Raw genomic sequence first — 23540 nt, 5'->3', positions numbered from 1 at the left:
TGAAGTGGTAATAAGTCAGTTAGCTGATGACACCATTTTGTTTTTGAAGGATGCCTCTCAGGTTGCGGTAGCATTAGAGACTCTTGAGCCCTTTTCTAAAGCCTCAGGTCTTCGCCTTAACATTAACAAATGTGAGTTACTCCCAGTTGGTAATTGTTTGGAATCCTTCATTTGTAATACTCCTGTGAGAGAGTGTTACTTATTAAGTAACTTAGTGTTACTTATAGATGATAAAATGAGATGCCCTTCCAATTTTCTTCCGATTATTGAAAAGACACGTGAGGTATTGAACCATTGGTTGCAAAGAGATTTATGTATGTAACATGTATGTAAACTAATTGACGGTATGTTGACAAAATTCCTGTGGAAAAACTAAATTAATTATATAAAAAAATAAGTAATACTGAATTCATATGATAAAGGCGGGTTGAATTTAATTGAGTTTAGCTCTCTAAACAGTATACATTTGGATAAGAAAATATCTTCAAAACTCTTCATCTATTTGGAATATAATTCCTCGGTTTATTTTGTCTCATGTGGGTGGCTTAGAATTTATTTTGATGTATAATTATAAAATTGGAAAACTTCCAGTCAAACTTTCTAAATTTTACCATCAAGTACTTGCTACCTGGAGTCTTATTTATAAAAACTAGGGCTGTAATCTCCCAGGCGATTAGTTGATTATTGGTTGATGCGTTCTGGCTCGACCAAATTTCGGATTGGTCGATTTTTTGCCACGTTCATTTCATCAGTTTTGCCGCGTTCATATCATCAGTTTTCCTGCGTTGATTTCATCAGGTGGAAAGCACTAATTGCTGTTTCACAGGTAACAGTCTGTCTTCAGAACACCCCCCCTTGTTTTCACTTCTTTTGGATTAGCCCAACCCACTGGAGAAGAGAGACAGATTGAAGAAAGTAGGCTACTAGAAGGTTTGCTGAATATAATTTTTTTATTAAAGTGGACGTGCCTTTTGTGTTTGAGAGTAAAAGCTTTAAGTTAATAGTCTATTCGTGTCTCAGCCACGAACTTGAGCTCCTATGTTCAGCCTCGCTCTGTGCAAGGACATGCACAGAGCGGCTGAAATGATAGTGTCTGTCCATTATTATAATACATATGACAAAAACAATTGTCTATATTATGTTGCATATTCCTCAAAAGTTCTTGTGATATCACTAGTTGACATCATAGTACTATTTTCGGAAATCATAGGCTATGATATTGCGCAGGTGCACGTGATACAACGCTGTCAGAGCCGACAGACTCGTGTGTCAGACTCATTTCAGTGCAAAATAATTAGGTCAAAAACAATTTAATATACTGCAAATAGCCTACTCGTATTTTTTTTATTCATTTTTAGTCGATTTTTTGTCGAAAATTTCTGGACTTCAGTTGACCAAGATTTTCTTTGGTTGATTACAGCCCTAATAAAGACAACTTCTCCCCTCATAGTTTTCTTAATTGGAATAATGTCAGTATTTTGAACAGAAATATGTCTTTATTTTTTCATAACTGGTTTAGTAAAGGGTTGTTATTAATGAATCAGTTATTTAATAATGAAGGGAATTTATTTACGTTTGCAGACTTTATCTCAAGATACAAAATACCAATTACATTAAAAGAATTCAAGGTGCTTACTCAGGCCATACCTGCAGGTGTACATATGCTGTTCAAAAGCAGTGTGTAGCACCCGGACAGCCACTCTGAGCGTTACTTACATGAGAATGGTGGGTGCTTGGGTTCGGTGTAGTTCAGGTGGATACCACGAAGGTGCACCTAATAAGTTTCTAATAAGTTGTAGAACCTTTTGACAATAAAATATTTAAAATAATGAGACCCAGAGATAGTTTTTAGTTTAGCAAAACAAAGGGTTAATGCCCTGGTTTATTTACATAAACGAATTTGGCAACTAGAATATAAAAGTTTTCCCCAAAACAAAATATCAACGAATATACAACATAAATAACCAAAAAAATTCCCCAAATACTCAACTGATAGCCTCGTTAAATTTAGCTAGAAACCTCAATAGTTTCAATCACACTTGTTACACCAGAATAACTGATCTAAAAGTTATTATCTCTTTCCTAACAATTGAAATTACACAGAAATCTTTACAATAAACAAAAACGTTGCCACGTGTCCTGAAACAAGTCTTAGCAAATGCAATGGTGGGCCCACTCACACATACACATTCACACACGTTTCAGTTTACTCACAGTACTGCTTTGAACGAGGGAAAAACACGCTGCAGGCCTGTGTTGGTCTTGCAAAACATTGAGTGCGCTGAACAAACACTTGCAACACATTGAGAGCGTGGAAATTCGGTCCGGATGCTCACGTGCAGCGCGATTCGCCAACATGAGCGCACACCATGGCTAGCTATAGCTATCTCGGCTACCTCCGATCACGCTTCCGCTGCTTCTCTCCCGCTCCGTCCGACGGGTCTCCGGCTTCGTTTCTCGCTCAAAACACACCCAGAGTCTGCGATCCTCGTATCTGAACACCCAATTCAGTTTCAACAGCTTTACTCACTCTTTCTAGCGTTAATATTTTCTCAAACGCGCCAGCGACCTGTGCTCATCCCCAGTCCGACGAGAAGAGAGAGAAAAACTTCCCGCACCCTCTCTCATGGTTCCTCCTCCGGTCACGTGTATCCCTTCTCAAACACTGACTATACAGCGTTAATACTCAAATGACCAATAAAAAATAATAACATGAAAACAATAAAAATAGAGTAATAAAACACTTACTGCATAAAACCTCTGATAATATTATTTAGCTAAATAACTTTAAACTTTAATTTTAATCAGTGTCATGAAATAAAATCACAAATATTGATCTCCTTTATGAATTAGTGCTTCCTATTATCTATTTAAAGTAAATAAACGTTTATTTATTTTTTTAATAGTCATGGGACTCATTTTTGAGTAAGAGATTAATCATAACCTACCCCGTTTCTAATACACTATAATACCCAAATTTACCACTGGGCTACATCCTCCCCCTTCTAGACAGTTTTGATGTCCTCATCAAAATAAACCTTAGAGTACTCTAATAGTTTTAATGTCGAGGGTAGAGGCCAGATTTGAACAAGTGAAACACAACGCCATGGGGTGGCACCAGAAAGTTTGACATAGACTGCTTCTGGAATCTCCGTAGAGTCCACTTCCCACCAACACTCCACGGCTTAGGACTGTCACAGGGTATTCACAGGGCTTGCCGAGTTCATCGTAGCTTAGCTTGACCACTGGACGGGTGACTCTTTTTGAACGCTCAACTTGTTCAATCTCAGCTTGAGTGTCTGGATAGGGGTTGACGTCTGCACCCTCTTCTAGAACGTTGACTTCTGGATCAGCGTTGGGAGGCAGATTTGGAAGATCATTGACCACTGGCTCTATCTCTGCCGGGTCGTGAGCTTGTCTTTCAGGTTCAGTGACGACGGGCTTGGATTGCTTTGTGGACAGTTCTGGGCATGTCAGCAACTTGTCCCAGTCTAACTCAACGGGTCTTGGCAAGTATACTTCGTCGTACTCTAACTCTGAGGACACGTCTTCATCGTGGTTGTTTGTCTGTACCGGTTCTTTTGTATTTTGCTGAAATGCTCTGGTCACAGGTCGTCGTTGTGGCCCCACTTCCCTTTCGTCAACAGGGAGTCTCACCAGATAACCAATGGGTAACAGGTGATTACGATGAATAGTCTTTTCTGCTCCCATGCCTCTCTCTGGCTTGATCTTGTAGACAGGTAAGTTGGGTAGCTTCTCCATAACAATATATGGTGAGGATCGCCACTTGCATTTCAATTTGTGCTTGCCTGTGACCCCAAAGTTTCTCAGTAGCACCCTGTCGCCTTTGTCAAGGACTTGTTCTTTGACGTGCTTGTCGTGTGCTTTTTTGTTTCTTTGGTGGTTCTTGTCTGACGATTCTGTTGCAAGACTGTAGGCTCTTTGGAGATCTTGCTTGAGCTTAGCAACATACTGATGGTAGGACTTTGTCTTTTGGTTGTCCTCGGTCACGCCAAAGCAGATGTCTACCGGTAAGCGAGCTTCTCTGCCGAACATTAGCAGGTAGGGCGAATAACCAGTTGCATCGTTTTGAGAACAGTTATAGGCGTGGACCAACTGACTGATCTTTTGACTCCATTTTTGTTTTTGCTTTGGATCAAGTGTGCCAAGCATTGACAATAGAGTACGGTTAAATCTTTCTGGTTGCGGATCTCCCTGAGGGTGGTAAGGCGATGTTCTTGACTTGCGTATACCCAACATCATCAGAAGGTCTTGGATCAGTTTGCTTTCAAAATCGCGGCCTTGATCCGAATGTATGCGGGCAGGGAGTCCGTAGTGTACAAAGTAGCGCTCAGACAGTATCTTGGCAACAGTGACCGCCTTCTGATCTTTGGCTGGAAAAGCTTGGGCGTATCGAGTAAAATGGTCTGTCACTACAAGGATGTTGGCGAAACCTTGGGAGTCTGGCTCAAGTGACAGAAAATCGATACAGACGAGGTCTAGAGGGCCTTGGCTGGTGATCTGTTTTAAGGGAGCAGCTCTCTGAGGAAGGGCTTTGCGAGTGATGCATCTGCCGCAGTTTTTGATGTACTGCTCAACCTCAACTCCCATCTTCGGCCAATAGACCCGATTTCTGATAAGTTCGATGGTCTTGTCCATGCCCAAGTGACCAGACTCATCATGCAGAGATCTCAGGACCATCGGGACATACTCTCTGGGCAGTACCAGCTGCTTTACCTCAGTTCCATGTTTCTCAACCTTTCTGTAGAGCAGATTGTTTTGAATGAACAGCTTGCTTGCTTCTTTGTTCAACAGACCAGAAGTTGGATTGTCGGGGCTGGTGAATGACGGACCACCATGAAGTGACTGTTTGACAGGAGCGATAGTGGAATCAACATCTTGAGCGGTGACCAGGTCTTTGTGACTGAGCTGACTCAAAGATCCGAGATCCAACCGAACTGGGGAGACGAAACACTCTGGTATACCATCAGGTGACACTCCGAGTGACTCAGCAATAGTTGTGGACTCTGTCAGAGTTTCACAGCACTTGATCTGCTTACACAGAGCTTGAACACTTTCAGTCGGTACGTTTTGCCAGCCTTCTTCTGTGGTGGGAAGAGGGTTGCGTGACAGGGCATCGGCGTCGATGTTGCTGCTGCCAGGCCTGTACTGCAGTGTAAATTGGTACGTGGCGAGTGCTGAGAGCCAGCGGTGACCTGTCGCATTGAGTTTGGCAGTCGTGAGAATATAAGTTAGGGGGTTGTTATCAGTTCTCACGGTAAACTGTGCTCCATATAAGTAGTCGTGGAACTTGTCTACCACTGCCCACTTAAGTGCCAAAAATTCGAGCTGGTGCACTGGATAGTTCTTTTCGGATGCACTCAGCTTGCGACTGGCGAACGCCACAGGTCTCAAACCCTCGGGGTACTCTTGGTTGAGTACAGCGCCAAGCCCATGATAACTGGCATCAATGTGAAGTATGTAAGGCTTGGTGGGGTCGGAAAATGCCAGCACTGGTGCGTTTGTGAGGCAGTGGATGATCTTTTGGAATGCCTCTGAACATGACTGGTCCCACCGGTCATCAAAAGGCTCATTGACTTTATAGTAGGTCTTGTCTGATGAAGAGGCAGACTTTCGATTCTTTTGGGTGGGAGGATACCCTTTGCACAGCTCTGTAAGTGGTCGGACGATGATGGAGTAGTTTTTTATAAACCTGCGGTAGTAGCCGCAGAACCCCAGGAATGACTGCAGAGAGGGAAGGTCGGTTGGCTGCGTCCACCGTGTCACGGCTTCAACTTTGTCTGGGTCTGTGGCGATGCCGTTCTCAGAGACTATGTGCCCAACATAGGTGACTTGCGAGCGACAGAACTGGCACTTGTCGAGGGACAACTTGAGTCCAGCTTCTTCAAGACGAGCGATGACTTTGAGGAGTCTTTGCTCATGCTCTCCCAGAGTCTTACCAAAAACAATGAGGTCATCTAGATAGACGATGACTTCAAGCATGTGCATGTCGCCGACGGCCTTCTCCATGAGCCGTTGGAAGGTCGCAGGGGCCCCGGTGATCCCCTGTGGCATCCGCTCAAATTGGAAGAACCCCAAAGGACAGATGAAAGCCGTTTTTTCTTTGTCCTCCTCTGCCATTGGGATTTGATAATAGCCACTGCGCAAATCCAACACTGAAAACCACTTACTGCCGGACAAGCAATCGAGAGCGTCGTCGATACGTGGTACAGTGTACTGATCTGGGGTAGTTCTCCGGTTCAGGGTGCGGTAGTCGATGCACATACGAAGTTGACCATTCTTTTTACGTGCAAGGACAATCGGTGAAGCATATGGACTTCTTGATTCCTTTATGATCCCAGCCGCCAACAAACCTTGCAGGTGACGCCGAAGGTCATCCAAATCAGCAGGGGCAATACGTCGAGATCTCTCTCTGAAGGGAGTGTTATCATTCAGGCGGATGTGATGTTCTACCCCTTTAGCCAAACCGACATCCCACTCTTCAATGGAGAACACATGGGAGTGTTTGGCAAGCTTGTGACTCAGCCTCTCTTTCCACTCTTTGCTGATGGGTGACTCACTGAAGTCAAACAAAGAAGGATCCATAGCTGGAACAGATTCGACTTTAGCGTTTGGTGCATCTGTCACAATGTCAGCGACGTGAAGGTGAGCGATCACGGTGCCCATTGGAATGGCAGTTTGCTTTAGAGACTCATTACGCAGGAGCACCAGGAAGTTGTTTGGATCTAGCATCTTGGAGAACAACACAGTTGGCTGGACAAGTACACTTGGAGGAAGAGCAGGTGAGTGGGCTCGTTCAATGATGAGTATGCTGTCTCCGATGTCTTGTTTTTCTTTAACTTTGCAGATGGCAACGTATTCAGTGCCAGGAGGAATGCTGAGAGGACCAGGCCCAGACCACTTAACTTCAGCCACTGGCAAGTCTTTGTTGCCTTTTTTGGTCATCCCCGCATGAACGGGTAAGTGTCTTTTCTCTTGAGCTTGGATTTTTACTGAGTTGACGTTCTCCAGGTCTTCTTTCTTTGCTCTGGACTTGAAAGGCTGAACCCCCCTGACGTTTGTGCCGATCAGGACAGGTATAGTCTCGGAGCAACGTGGATCGGGGCATACCAGGGCCAGGACAGGGACAGACTTGACTTTGTTGGACTTAGACTTTTGTGGCAGCTCCAACTCAACCTGGATGTAACCTTTGTACGGGTAACTGCTCTCTGACTCACTTAGGCCCCAGATGGCTAGGCCGGTCACAGAGTTTAAGTGGATGTGTGATAGGTGTTTGGCATACCAGCTGTCGAAGATGATGGTAACTTGAGATCCGCTGTCCATCAGCGCTGTACAGGGGTTGCCATTAATCCTGACAAGAGCAGTAGATGGTGGTCCCACGAGTCCATCAGGCAAACTGTTGCTCTGTACGTTTACCGCACTTCTCTTGACACTTGTATTTGTGGTCTTGGTTCTGGTTTCGTTATCAGAATGGCGGTTCTGCTTGGACTTTCTTTGAGCTTGCAGCAGTTTCTGAATAACTTTGGGATAGTTCTCGGGAGAAGTGCACTTGTTGGCAAAATGGCCGTCTTCACCGCAGCGATAGCAGAAGAAATCACTTGGGTCTCTCGCTGTAGAAGGTCTTGGCTGCCAGGGTCTTGACTGGGTCTCTTGTGGGCAAGGCTCAGTAGCAAGACTGTACTTTGGCTTGACTGACATGACAGAGACTTGCTTTCGGAGCTTGACAACCTCTTTCTTTAAAGCCTGCACGTTCTTGTCTTCTGCGTTCTCTGCCGCCGGAGTGACAGAAAGCAGTGTGCTCGTCGAAAGGTGACTTGACATGGCGGTGGGAGTAGAGAGTTCACTTACTTGTGCTCGGAGTTGGTGTATTTCGGCTTTCAACTCGTTTAACTCTGTGTCAGAGGTAACAGTAGCACTTTTGGCGTAGATGGCTTTGGGTGGATGGAGTCTGCGACGTGAAGCTTCATGCTCCTCCTCCAGGCGTATCTCATTCATCAGCTCCAGAAAAGTAGGAGGACTGTCTCGACGGTCTCTCAATCCGAGATTTAGTATCATCATGTCAGACCTGATGGCCCCTTTAATGAGTTGGTCAAGACGTGCTTTGTCTGCTGCCGATGACTGGAGTCCACCCTTTTGGACAACTTTATTTAGGACTCTCTCAAGGCGTCTCAGGAACTCAGAGAGTTTCTCGTTGGGGTGTTGACACAACATTCTGAAGGCAAAGTAAAGTTCTTCACCGCTCTCGGGGTTGCCAAAGGTGGTCTCGAGAATGTCAATGTAGTCCATAGAAGTTGCAGATGGGTTGTTGAAACGGACAGCTTGGAGGATTTCGAGTGCAGGACCCTTTACACTTTCCATTATTCTCATTTTCTTTTCTCTTTCAGGGCGATCATATTCTTCAATCATAAGTCTGGCTTGTTCAACCCAGTTTTCCAACTGTTCTTCTCCCAGGGGTGTGGGCATGACCCCTGAGAAAGTGCGCAGTCTTCTGTAAAGATTGTTGTCACCATGTGTGGGCTTGCTTGTCATTTGCAGGACCTCACCAACTGCTCGAATGATAGCTTCAGGAGTGGATGCTTGAAGTGGGGAGAGAAGACTGGAATCTGGCAGCGGCACATTTTGACCATCACAGGCGGCCTGAGCTTGGGGTTCTTCATCCTGCCTAGAAGGTCCAAAGATTCTCCAGGTCATAGCAAACCCCTCCGGAACAACATCAAGAGGAATGGCGTCTGTATTCACCTTCTCCCTGCACTCACATAGCACGGTTAAACTTTGAGACTGTGGATCATACATTCTTCCTCTCACCTTGACTCTCCCAAGTGCTTTTATAGTCTGCATTGTTTCTTCAATGAAACCAACTTCAGTTTCCGGAGGTACATCTTTAACTAGCAAGGCTTTCACCGGGTCTATGCCTTCTCCAAAACACCAGTTCTTCAACTGAGCCATCCCCACGGGTTGTGCGCTTACAGTGATCACTTGTCAGAACTAAATTTGGTAGGTTTTAGTTGTATTTTAACACAAATAAAGCTTAATTTGCGTTTTCTTAACTTACAATGCTTACTAGAACTCTACTTTTGTAGTGTTAAAATCTTCACAATAGATTCTCTTTAATATGGTTTTACATGTATGTTAACAGCTAGCCAGCTTTTGGTTCAAAACTAATTTTTTAAACAAACTATTTAAATCTCTGGGTCAAACTAAAGTTAAATCTGATTTAAAACTACTTTGGAACAAAATTTATCCCAGCGGTGCCTCCATTTTATTTATGTAGCACCCGGACAGCCACTCTGAGCGTTACTTACATGAGAATGGTGGGTGCTTGGGTTCGGTGTAGTTCAGGTGGATACCACGAAGGTGCACCTAATAAGTTTCTAATAAGTTGTAGAACCTTTTGACAATAAAATATTTAAAATAATGAGACCCAGAGATAGTTTTTAGTTTAGCAAAACAAAGGGTTAATGCCCTGGTTTATTTACATAAACGAATTTGGCAACTAGAATATAAAAGTTTTCCCCAAAACAAAATATCAACGAATATACAACATAAATAACCAAAAAAATTCCCCAAATACTCAACTGATAGCCTCGTTAAATTTAGCTAGAAACCTCAATAGTTTCAATCACACTTGTTACACCAGAATAACTGATCTAAAAGTTATTATCTCTTTCCTAACAATTGAAATTACACAGAAATCTTTACAATAAACAAAAACGTTGCCACGTGTCCTGAAACAAGTCTTCCCATATGAAAAAAACCTGCATGGTTCATATACAGCAACCATATATCTTCCTTACATAAATCAACCAGAATTACCTTCTGTGTTTCATGTAAGGCCCATACATGTCTTATACAAAATCAGACCGATTATGGCCACTTTCATACTAAATAGCACACATACAACTTGTAGGGGATTTTTGCGTTATATATTACTACTGTTAAAAGACTTATATGAGTTTTACATGACAAAAGTATGCAAATGTGTATGGTATTAGTAGAAATATATAAAACTCATATAAAAATCATTTAAAGTTCTTATATTGAATCATATGCTAGTCAAATTAAAGTCATATAAAATGTATACACATTTTGTGTCATTTGTTTATGTGTTTCATACAGATTTCATGTTTTGATGACCAACATCTGATTCACTTAGGCTATATGCAGTTGGCAAAATTTTTAAATTGTACAGTGCAGAAGCTGGTTCGAGGATTACTGTCAGAGTATCACTGACCTTTATGGAGACTGTAAATTTTCCTAAAGGATTTGAAAGAGCAGTTGAAAAGCAATGGCATTGTAACACTGTGTATTTACATTAATTGTGAACTGTCTGGGTCTGTTGTTTGTGAAAAAAACAAATCATAACATATTATTGAAAATGAACAAAGTTGAGTCAAACATGTTTCTAGAACAGTGATTAAAATGTTGAAAATTGGCTGGAATATGTTTTTGTATATGTGACATGAACTCTGGTGGTGATGCACTCTAAAAACTTTTAATATGATTTACTAATTTTTTTGGTGAAACATTTTTACACTTAGAATACTGATTAGCCTAGATTAAGCAGTGAAATCCATTACATACACTGTATTAACTGAGTAAATAGAAGTAAAACAAATTAAATGGATCCGAGTACGGTAACTGCATTTGGTACATTAACAAATAAAATTGAGTAAAAATAATTTAGAAACAAATATTTATGAGTACTATTAACTGTGTTTATAATATGCCAGTAATATTAACTTTTTTATTTCCTCTAAACCTTTGTAAAAATATTCCATACAACCACCGGTATAACTAAATTGGCCTTTATTGTCGATGCGTAGCCTACAGCAATACAGCATATTTTATACTATTTTTAACAGGTATACAATATTGCCTACATTTAAACTCATGTAACAAACATTTTCGAAGTAAAAATCAAACATTTAGGCCTAAACATTCAAGTAATTCAAGTGTAATCAACCGGTCTGTTATCCAATATCCACCGGATCAGTGCTGGTTGCCGTGCCGGAGACGGACTCGCCTCTGCGGGGGAGCCTCTAACTTTACACCGCCGTCCTGCGTCACTCACAGCCCAAAGATGCTGCGACGCGACTGACACCATAACCTGCCAATAAACAAACAGTGCACAGTTCTGAGGACATTTTATCATCCAAATTTGTTATATTCATTATCTTTAGGAATATAGTCGTGTTTTTTTTATGCAAGGCGTTACAATCACGGGAAAAGGCAGGAGCGAGTCGACACTCGTTTAACTCGTGAGTAACATTGCGTCTGTATGTTCTTTCGCTTTCGCATAAAATAAAATGATTTAAAGCACATTAATGATTATACAGATAAATAAAAACATACACACACCTGAATTTCACAGAGGAAATGCACCAGTTCAGCAACGCTGAGAAGAGAAGAGGAGAACTCTCTGAAGACTAGAGAGAGACTGAAGACAAGAGTGGAGACTGAAGAGAGCTCAAACAGCGCGCGCTCACTCAAACGCTGAGTGTCGTCAGAGGGTGGGGGAGGGGTGCATTGTTTTAATTGATTTAATTTTATGCGTGTTAAAAATTAATAATATTGATTTTAAGTTATAGGCTATTTGTGGTTCTTGAAACAGATCAGTTTAATTATCCATTCCCAAATAATGTGATTGAAATTTCACAAATATATTAGAGCTAATATATTTGTGAAATTTCCATCATTTCTTAGCTCTTAAGCGTATTTTAAATAAATAATTGCTTAGTCAAATACTAAATTATTTTAGTGAAAAACTTCAAACTGTAAATTTCAGACAAAATTATTTGTTGGAGTTTTAGTCAATTATTTCGGTATGTTCAACTCAAACTAAGTAAATGATATTCAGAGATTTTATTAAGTTAATAAAGTAAATTATTACTGTGATATTTACTAAGCCACTGAATTATTTTTTAGAGTGATACGCATAAGAATCACTTCGACATTTAGGAAAGTTTATAGGTTAAGAATAGAGCTGTTGTACCATAGTTGTACTGTGATAAAGTTTAGAGAAATTGTCACAAATGAAAATGAAATCTGGTGATGCAGGATTTAAAATGAAAACTATTGATATGTGAAATATGCAAATGTATCTTTTAGAATATACTCTAATAAATAATTTTGTAATTAAAATGTGTGCTTGTGTGTGTAGTTTAAATGTTGTGTTTGATCTAAGGCTGATTATACAGTATGATTGACTACAGGCATAGGGCTCGACTTAGGACAAGATAAGAGCAAGCATGAGTGAAGTAAGCCTTATTGGTAAAGTGCACTGTGTTTTATACACATCCATGCTGGACATTCATATTAAATTAGCATTATTTTCCTATGTTTTTACATCATGAAAATCTATATGGCTTTAGCTGTATGTAGGACATATATGACATACATGATTAAAAATACATTAATATTATGCAATTTATATATGTGGTTTTTGCAGCATATATGTCCCTTACAATATTCTGTTGGAACATATAAGAATCACAGATGTTTTTAGCAAACCTTTTCCATATGGGTTAGCAAATGCAATGGTGGGCCCACTCACACATACACATTCACACACGTTTCAGTTTACTCACAGTACTGCTTTGAACGAGGGAAAAACACGCTGCAGGCCTGTGTTGGTCTTGCAAAACATTGAGTGCGCTGAACAAACACTTGCAACACATTGAGAGCGTGGAAATTCGGTCCGGATGCTCACGTGCAGCGCGATTCGCCAACATGAGCGCACACCATGGCTAGCTATAGCTATCTCGGCTACCTCCGATCACGCTTCCGCTGCTTCTCTCCCGCTCCGTCCGACGGGTCTCCGGCTTCGTTTCTCGCTCAAAACACACCCAGAGTCTGCGATCCTCGTATCTGAACACCCAATTCAGTTTCAACAGCTTTACTCACTCTTTCTAGCGTTAATATTTTCTCAAACGCGCCAGCGACCTGTGCTCATCCCCAGTCCGACGAGAAGAGAGAGAAAAACTTCCCGCACCCTCTCTCATGGTTCCTCCTCCGGTCACGTGTATCCCTTCTCAAACACTGACTATACAGCGTTAATACTCAAATGACCAATAAAAAATAATAACATGAAAACAATAAAAATAGAGTAATAAAACACTTACTGCATAAAACCTCTGATAATATTATTTAGCTAAATAACTTTAAACTTTAATTTTAATCAGTGTCATGAAATAAAATCACAAATATTGATCTCCTTTATGAATTAGTGCTTCCTATTATCTATTTAAAGTAAATAAACGTTTATTTATTTTTTTAATAGTCATGGGACTCATTTTTGAGTAAGAGATTAATCATAACCTACCCCGTTTCTAATACACTATAATACCCAAATTTACCACTGGGCTACAAGTGTATATACATCCACACTCTCTTACCCCTTTTCCACCAAAAAAGAACTGGTTCGGAAACTGGTGCTGGTTCAAAGTTGGTTCAACTTGCGAACCTTCTCAGAACCTGTTTGTTTTTCCACTGACTATAGAGAGCCCAGCGAACGACGTTGTTACGTCACTGTGTACGTTGCCATTAGTGATCGACCGATATATCGGCCGGACGATATATCGGGCAGATATTTACGGGTTTTACGTGTATCGGCATCGGCCATTATTTACAGACAGGCGTCTGCGGGCAGCTGTGTTGCTGGAGACACTGCAGTTCACGTGCAGCCCATGCACTGCCCCTCCCACACTAGCAGAGTGCTGGAAGCCTCTTCAAGACAATGGTAATTTTAAACTTTCAAAGCATCTTTTAACTGGTTGATTTAGCTTAAATATTGCCATACACTTTGAAAGTGGAAACACGTTGCTCTATATGTGCGTGCAACTATAGCCAAGCAAGTTTGTGGGTCCAAATGGAAAATGCGAATGCCTAATGCCTCATCTACAAAACTGCTTGTCATTGTATTTAGGGAGCTGCAAATACGACAATTCACCATGACGTCACAACAGTAATAGACGTTCTTCCGGGTGGCAAAAGCCGAAGCGTTCCTATGACAACGCTAGTAAATTGCTTGGAAGGGAGGCCCACCATCGACAGTAAAAATGTAATATATATATTTTTTTTATTAAATATAATGCATTTTTTATCATAATAACAACTGTGTTTAATGATATAAGTAAAAAATATAATAAATATGTAATATAGTAGGCCTACACATAATTAGCAAAATACTCTCTATAGCTCTTTTTTCTAGCCAAAATAGCGTGCTATATAGCCTATCATGGTCATTAAATGGCTTTCCTGAGGTAAATGTTATGTGACAATTGTTCTCCAGCTGTTATATCGACCTTTGCGCAGTTGAAAAACACTGATTGGTCGATATTATGTATGAGGAATATACATTTCGGTAAGTTGCGTGAGAAAATGGATGTGTGGTGAAAGCGTGTGAAAAGTGACAATTGTATGAGGCGCCACGTAGGATTTAAATCAAACTTCGCTTATCAATACATACATAACACAATACAATTATAAATTACTCGCATATACATTTATTGGATGTTCAAAATACATATATGAAATACTTGTGCACACTAATATGAAATCCATACCAATACATATTATGTTGGTAATGAATGCTTGTGAATAACTTGTATATAGGCTACATATAAACTTGACGCACGCATACACCTATAAATAATTTTAAACTTCCATGCATATACACCTATAAACACTCGTCTCGCACATACATATACACTCGCAGCACGCAGACACACCTATAAACACTCGCACATATAAACTCGATGCGCGCATACACATCCATATAACACTCGCGCATACATACAAAATAAAACGTGGATGCATGCTTTAGTTGTGTAGGCTATAGCCTATGTATGCGAGTATTTATAGGTGTATGCGTGCGTCAAGTTTATATGCAATATTCACAAGTGTATATGCATTCATTACTAACATAATATGCATTGGTATGAATTTCATATTAGTGTGCACGTGTATTTCATATATGTATTTTGAACATCCAATAGTATAGCCTACATGTATATGCGGGTAATTTATAGGTGTATATGCACGTGTGTTATGTATGTATTGATAAGCGAAGTTTGATTTAAATCCTACGTGGCGCCTCATACAATTGCGTGAGTCTCACGGTGAATGCGTGAGAGTGGGCAGCCCTCTTTTACTTCAGGCAGTGACTGACTGGCAATGAGTCTCTTCATCAAAAGAGACAATTTACTAATATTAGTCTCGAATTTCGCCGGCGGAAGATAAATGCTCTGCTGTGATTTTGTAGATGGACCGTTTTGAGAATACACGAAGCAGAGTTGAAGGGCAAGCAGGGTTGGCAGCAGAAATGTAAACGTTGGATGAATCATATAATTTAGGGGATCGTTAAGATTTCCTACTTTTGACGACACGACGTCGCTATAACCTCCTCACCCACAGGAAATCGATAAAACCCTACACATTTTGCTGTATATCTGGCAGCGCAACCCCAAACACAACACGTTTTCATCATCGTTTCAACTTTGATCAACAACAATGTTTTTAACTATGTAACTGTTGCAGTCGCCGGCTGGATCTCTTCAGTTAGTCAGTGGAAGCCGCTCGCGTTCTGCCACCCGGAAGTTACTCGGTGCCTATTGTTTACAAACATTCTGAAAAGGCCTATAGCTAAGTTTGAGGCTATCCATATGCATACGGAAGCTGTTACGAAGACTGGTCATAGGATTAAATAATGCTGACGTTGTTCCGTGATTCTGTGATATTTGTGGGAGTTTTATTCAGCGACCACCTGGCTGAGGTTTGGACGTGTGCTCATAAAAGAAGCGACGCGGTTGCGACACGCATGGGATGCAGCGCGCTCGTTTGTCCAGGCGCTCTGTGCCGTGGTGAGAGGAAAACATCTAAACATTTCTGAATGCCGCAAGCGCACGCAGGTCATGTGGCAAAAAACAACTGACCTTTCCATGACAACATCGAAAGCTCAGCCGAACAGCTGATCAAAGCTGGACAGGGCGGGATTTTATTTCTCATCTCCAGTTGTAGTTGTAAAGGGCTAAAAAAATGAATGAATCCTTACTTCCTCGTCATCATGGAGAACGCAGTTCATGGTTGCATAGCAACGACAGACGCCACGGGAGTGCAAGCGCTTGTAGAAAGGAGAAAGCCATGCTTTCCACACGTTTTTAGACGCGATATGTGAACAGTCCCTAATTCATAATAAACTGAGAATCTGAGAACTGAGAAAAATGTTTTGCTTAAAATGGAGATCACAATTACATATATCAGACAACTACAGAGAATAACATGTTCCCGTCTATTTATAAAAATAAAAAAAACTAATTTGAATCATTAATTCAAACACGTCTCATTCAAAGCATTAAATGACTATAGGTTGTAAATAAACAACGTCCACAAAACTAACGTCACAGAACTCAAGTTTATTTCATTTATACGTTTGCTTTATCTGAATCTCACAGTTTATATTAATTATTGGATCTGTAGAAACCTTTTACTCACAAAATGTTCGTTATTGTATACATCTGTTTATGTAATAACAGGCTTTAACTAAACCAAAAGTAAAAAAAAAACTGATCAACAGGGAATTGTTTCATATATTAACAAATAACTGATTGTTGTTTTTCTACATTTGTTTCCAGTCTCTTTTAATTTTGGTATTTCTTTAAGTAAGTTGTGTGATAAAACACAAATCTTGTGGCATTTCGCAGCTACACTAGTTTATTAGTAAACTAACTACACATTTACTTTATGCGAATCTAACAAAACATTTGCTCGCTGTGACACAGAACAATGCTTTCTAATATGCTTCACTAGATTACTTGATTGGTTGAAACTCTTCTCACACTGAGTACAGTCGTACGGCTTCTCTCCAGTATGAACTCGCTCGTGTGATTTCAGAGATCCAGACCGAGTGAAACTCTTGTCACAATATGTGCACTTGTAAGGTTTGTCTCCAGTATGATTTCTTTGGTGCTCTTTCAGATGACTAGATGTAGTAAAGCTCTTCCCACAGTCAAAGCACACATGATCTCTCACTTCATTGTGTGTTTTCTGGTGCAGTTTAAAACTGTCCAGCCTTGAAAAACTCTTTCCACAGAGAGAACACACATAAGGCCTCTCATCTGAATGAACTTTTAGGTGATCTTTTAGTTTTGATAATGAAATAAAATCTTTACCACACTGATCACAGTTAAATGGTCTTTCTCCAGAGTGAATGTGCAGATGAACACTGAGAGTTGATGCTTGAGAAAAACTCTTCTCACACTGAGTGCATGTATACGGTTTCTCTCCAGAGTGAATTCTCATGTGTTTGTTTAGGTTTCCTTTCCGTGAGAAACTCTTTCCACACTGAGTGCAGGTGTGCGTCTTTTCGGCTTTTGTTCTTTGAATTGTAAAGTTACGATGTTCCTCCTCCACTTCATTCAGTTCTTGTCTTTGCTCTTTCACTCTCACCTGGTCTAAAATACACAGAAATACAGTTAGAATCAGTTCAAGTGAACCCTTATTTAATAGCAGGAAGCTACAGAGATCAGATCTTTCACTTTTTGTTCCATCATTCATTGTTAATAATATAGTAAAATATGTTTGACAACTGCTATATACAAGGTTATCATCCATACACTGCTTAATAATTCACATCTACCAAAGCAGTCAACAATGAAGAATCAAGAATGGACACCAACCTATTTGTTCCTCAGTATCTTCATGTTTTATTCTGGAAGGTTCTGGATCACTCATGTCTTCAATCTCCTCTTTAATAAACTCCATCTTTAACAGTCACACAGATATCAGCTGCTACTCCTGGAGTTTGTCCTTCTCTTGTAGGATGATGGGAATATTCCCAGTATTTATTGGTGAATTGTTGTGGGAGGGGCTTCACTGCAGGTGTGAACTGTGATCACTGTGTTTTTATCCAATCTGCATTTAAAAAGTACAGGGCCATCATGTTAAACTGCTGCTGAAAAAACTCTTTGTCTCCAAAAGTTCCCTGTTTTCAGCTCATTCATTATGGTGATGTCTGAGATCTTCTGTAAATTGGCACATTAAGCTCATTTTATTGGTGTCAACAGGCTGAAACAAACTACAGCATCATCACCTTTAACTTCAGTTCTTGTATTTGCTCTTTCACCTCCATCTGGTCTGAAACATATTAAAACATTAAGTTGTTAGAATGAGTTCAAGGAGAATACATGTGAATTTTCAAGTGAACCCTGATTTAATAACAGAAAACAAGTGAGATCTGTTTATCAAATATAATATTTTTGATGTACCAAAGGTTAATTTTGTAATCCTCTTGTTAATAGTCAAAATGTGAACATCAACTGCTGTTATGATTGGCATCAAATAATATAGCCTATAAGCATTTTAACTAATAAAAAAAAAAATATATATAATAAAATCAGCCATCATTATTTTAACGTTGAAAATTATGTTGTGTAAAAGTTAACTATAGAATTAAACATGAGAATCTGGTTATTCAGATAATAGGCTAAATGTAAACCCAGCAACACAAATGAACCACATCTGCAGTTTATTGACAGAGGACAGACAATCAACACACACACACACACCTCTTCAGATTCACTGTCTTTCAGCTGAAGGATGCATGAGAAAAGACATGTTAATTACCGTCCTCCCTAACAGTAACTGCAATTCATCTAATACACAGGTCACACATATGGCTATAAACATACATTAACATCAAAATTAAAGTTAAACGCATTCAAACGACATTTCCACAGACTCAATCCACCAAAATGATATGTGGAGATTCTTTATTAAACGCGCGTTAATAAAAGTCCAAAAATACATCGAACTGTTGGCAGAAAAACGCATACATAACATTATTCCGGTTTATGGCACTTCCATAATATAAACTAAATACTTCACTTAATTGTAACAAGGCTTCAGCAAAGTGAGGATCCATTTGCAGCTTTATTGTGATCTTGGTCGTACAATCAGGGTCAATCACCAGCAAACACAACAGTAGAGACAAAGCAACTCGTAATGCGAAAACAGGCATAAGGTCAGGCAGCAAACTTACATAAATCAGTCCACAATAGAAAACAGTCCAGGGCAGGCAGCAAAGAATCACGAAGAGAATAAACAGTCCAAGAGTAATCCACGGGAAGACAAAAACACAGGCAGAAACGCTCAGAGATGTTCACCAGGGCAAAACAAAACCTCTCATGAGGAACTTCTTCTTCTGATTAATGTCGGATCATATCTTCATGATATATACCGCCACCTACTGGACTACTCCACAGGAGTGTGTAAAAAGAGCTTTGGCAAATTACATATTAAATCATAAAACAATAGCAAAACCAACCCCCACCCCCAAAAATTGCTTCTTAGTCCCTGCATTCTTTGCTCCTGTAAAATATTATGAATGTCATTTTCTGCATCAGAGTCTTTCCATTTCTGTCTGAGTTGGTCAAATTTCTTACATCTAAATAAAACATGGGTGACATCTTCCAAGACTTTACATTCAGAGCAAATGCCATTACTTTTACCTATTAAGGATAAAGTGGAATTAAGGCCTGTGTGGCCCAACTTCAATCTGGTTATAATACCTTCTTCATGCCTATTAAGTCCAAATGAGGTGATTCTTTTCCCTCCAACACAGTTCTGGTTCCTATGGTAGTGTCTGACATTACTCTCTGACTCCCATTCATCTTGCCACCTTAGCATAATCTGTGATTTAATTAAAGCTTTAGCATCTCCTTTACGCAATGGAATGTGAATTTCTACTTGGTCTAATTCCAGAGCTTTTTTAGCTATCTTAATTGCATTGCCACCAATTCCATAATGGCCTTGAATCCAACAGAACTGCACCGCTAGTCCAAGGCTTATAAGATTTAAAAGAAGATGCTTTACCTCTAATACCAAATCTCCACGTATTGCATTATCTGTTGTAAAACTGCCATAGAATCAGTACATATAACTGATCTAAGGGGTTTAGTCTCTTCAACCCACCTAAGAGCAGTTATTATTGCAGTCATCTTTGATTGAATATACTGATAAATGGTCACTCACTCTATACCCATATCTTTTTTCAAATTCTGGAATATAAAATACCAATACCACAACGACCTTTGGATTCTTTAACTTCTTCTTCTTCTTCGACTTGTTGCTATTTTACGAAGGTTGACATCCAGTTTATCGGTGGCATTACCGCCACCTTCTGCTCTGGGGTGTGAATCAGAAAATAGGTTTACAGACACACACACACACACACACACACACACACACACTACTCATCCCAGTCCTTCTGCACAATAATAACAATAATAATAATTCTAATAATGACAACAGCAATAATAATAATAATAATAATTTTGTTATCAAGAATTACATTTTTGATATCAACAATTTACTTGTTGATGTCTGTAATTGACCTTTCGCCGGCCCCTCCCCCAAAACGGCCATTGTCCAATCACACATCATAGCAACCGTTACTATGTGAGCAGGTCCGACAAAGTTATTAGTTAATAGTTATTCATTTAAGCCATTAGTGGACAAATCGCCCCTTTATATTAATTGAATTACTTAAATAGGCTATATAGCCTACAGGATAATGAGCGTTTACGTAATATAGCCGCACTCAAGCGCACGACCGCAGGCATAAAGCTTGCCACAAAGAACCGGTAAAAGTAATTTGGGGTCAGTAAGATTTTTTAAGAAATTAAGAAAAGTAATAGGCAAGGATGCATTCAATTGATCAAAAGTGACAGTATAGACATTTATAACGTTAGAAAAGCTTTCTATTTCAGAAAACTCTGAAACTTTCTATTCATCAAAGAATCCTGAAAAAAATTCCTCTACATTGATAACAATCAGAAATATTTATTGAGCAGTAAATCAGCGTATTATTCCCTCAGGTAGGTTGCACGTTTTCTTGCGTGGGTGGATGTTGGAATCAATAATCACGTTGTTTGCATTCGCCTAAACTGATTTGCCGAAATCAAAATGCTGACATTGAAAGTCCCGCTCGGAGCTGTAAATCAAACAATGATTTGTCCCTAAATAATGATATATTATATCATAATATATTATATATTATTATTATTGATAGGATGATAACAGGTGTCGCGATCAGCACTGCTGCTGTATCAGTCAGTGGTTAGATCAGCTTTGCAGTAAAAAAAAAAGGACAAGGGAGATATAAATTATGCATTATTAATTATGACAAATAAATAATGCCCAAAATACGGGACATTTGGCAACCCTAACATTAGTTTTTCCCTTCCCCAAGAACAAAGCACATAACGTTAGAACTGGAACAAAAATTTTTTTATCAAATTTGCTAATACAAATGAGCAAAATATAGCTAACAGCTCAGATAACTGCGATTGTCTGCAACAAATCGGAGAAAATCAAGACAGAAGAAGAGGTCTACAATGCCTACGGATGTTGGTTGATCACAAACTTCCAAGATGCCGTCTGCAAGTGTGTCACCCCCCTAAACCTCACTCCCATCCGGGTCACGGCACCAATGTAACCCCTCTCACCCGGGTCCTTCACACCCCGCTCCGTGCAGGTCTCGAACCCGGGTCTCCGGCATGAGAGTCAGGCGCTCTAACAAGGAGGCTAAAGACTGCAGCCTCTAGCGTCTGTCGCTAGAGCACCAATTGAGATCAAAGGAGTGAGGTTTACTCGCACAGCAACTACTAGCTGGCCTCCGTTACAGTAGCAACAGTAACTAAGGGGGGCGGGGCTCGGCGAAAGGCTAATTGTATATTCACTAGTGAAATGTCACCAGTAATTGTTGATATCAAAAATGTAATTGTTGATATCAAAAATGTAATTGTTGATATTTAAAAATTTAATTCTTGATATCAAAATGATTATTATTATTATTAGTATTGCAGTTGTCATTATTAGAATTATTATTATTTTTATTATTGTGCAGAAGGACTGGGCTGAGTTATTTGTGTGTGTGTGTGTGTGTGTGTGTGTGTGTGTGTGTGTGTGTGTGTGTGAGAGAGAGAGATTTAGTCTGTAAACCTATTTTCTGATTCACACTCCGGAGCAGAAGGTGGCGGTAATGCACAGATAAGCTGGATGTCAACCACCGTAAAATAGCAACAAGTCGAAGAAGAAGAAGTTCCTCATTTTGCCCTGGTGAACATCTCTGAGTAGCCTGACTACGTCAGACTTCGTATACTTCCGCTCGAAGTTTCATTTCGCTTCTGTACTCAGTCTGAGACAGCGTAATAGCTTTCCGTTTTCCTCCGGCCTGAAAACAGCCGGCCAATCAACGAACAGAGGGCGGGCTGAGAGCCGTGAGCGTAGACGCTGATTGTACCGTGGATGCGTAGATTTACTTCACATAATCTGCAAAAGTCATTCACAGCCATGTTCACTCCGGTATTTCGCTCGATGGTTTTGTTTTCGCATCATACATGTGTTTACAGTGGAAGTTAGATGCTGCTGAGCTTGCGCATAACACACGCCATAACCAAACATTATGTGATTGGCTTACGGGTAACCAATGATTTTAAACTTCAGACAAGCGCCCCCCCGCGAGAGAGAAAACGCTTTTCAATTATGCCATGCCAGACTCTGTCTACGAAGCAAAGCGAAGTAGCAGAGTTTGGTATTACCAGGCTAATCTCTGAGCGTTTCTGCCTGTGTTTTTGTTTTCCCGTGGATTACTCTTGGACTGTTCATTCTCTTCGTGAAAATTGCTGCCTGCCCTGGACTGTTTTCTATTGTGGACTGATTTATGTAAGTGTGGCAGTATAGATGTTTGGCTTCGGGCTATTATTGGTTGCTTTGGGTATAATTATTAAGCCTATCACGGCTAAAGGAGGAGCATATATACCTGTCTTGTATTGAATCGGTTTCTTCCTTGCTTTTCCGGTCCCGCATGCTGAGTGGCATGCGGGAAATCTGTCTGTTTGGTCTCTCGTATGGCATGTAGGAGATCGAATACTGTTTCCCACGGCTGGCGTTCTTGTGTAGACTCTCCACAGGTAGGAACGCGGTTGTTCATAGCGTTTATCTTTCCCTTATAGGGCAGTGGGTGAATCAAAATGCCTTCTGTTCTATTTACAGCGTGCGCATTGATTTCGCACTTCCGACTGCCGTGACTGGGATTCCTCGCACCCCAAGTATGCAGGTTATTTGTATATATGCGTCATGCTCTATGATACTTCTTTTAATTAAAGTTGTTGTTTCAGAAGTGCAGTGTATTCTGCTGAGTAGCGGGGAGGATTCCGTTGCTGGGGTTACCTGTCATTCGCTCGTTGATCACGGAGCGCTGCTGTTTTGCTGCGGTTTCAACTAGATATTAAAACGAAAGGATTTGCGTCAATTTCATTCCACTCTGGCTGCGGTCGAACAAGAAGCTGTTAGTGTTTTAATTGTATGCAGGTCGACAGGACGGAGGAATATCACCGCCCTGCAGTTTTTGTGTTTGTTTGTGTGTGTGTGTGTGTGTGTGCGTGTATGTTTACAAGGAGAGTGTTGTTTTGTTTGGTAATTTGTATTGTTTTCTTTCAAATGTTTATTGTTTAGTTAAT

At 40.3% G+C, this 23540-nt stretch overlaps 2 long non-coding RNA genes across 2 annotated transcripts in view; both read right to left on the bottom strand.

Moving 5' to 3' along the window:
* LOC311296696 overlaps positions 1 to 23540 on the bottom strand; it is a 143076-nt gene that overhangs the window by 40502 nt on the left and 79034 nt on the right. The window lies entirely within an intron of this gene.
* Positions 16341 to 19323, bottom strand: LOC311296685. Its single transcript, XR_014628670.1, has 4 exons — positions 19058 to 19323; positions 18110 to 18153; positions 17697 to 17931; positions 16341 to 17471 (listed from the first exon to the last, which is right to left on the bottom strand). It is a non-coding gene; the product is annotated as an uncharacterized lncRNA (long non-coding RNA).

This window comes from Rutilus rutilus (genome assembly GCF_951802725.1).
Source record: "Rutilus rutilus genome assembly, chromosome: 9".
Taxonomy (NCBI): domain Eukaryota; kingdom Metazoa; phylum Chordata; class Actinopteri; order Cypriniformes; family Leuciscidae; genus Rutilus; species Rutilus rutilus.
This window is presented reverse-complemented; position numbering and strand designations above follow the sequence as displayed.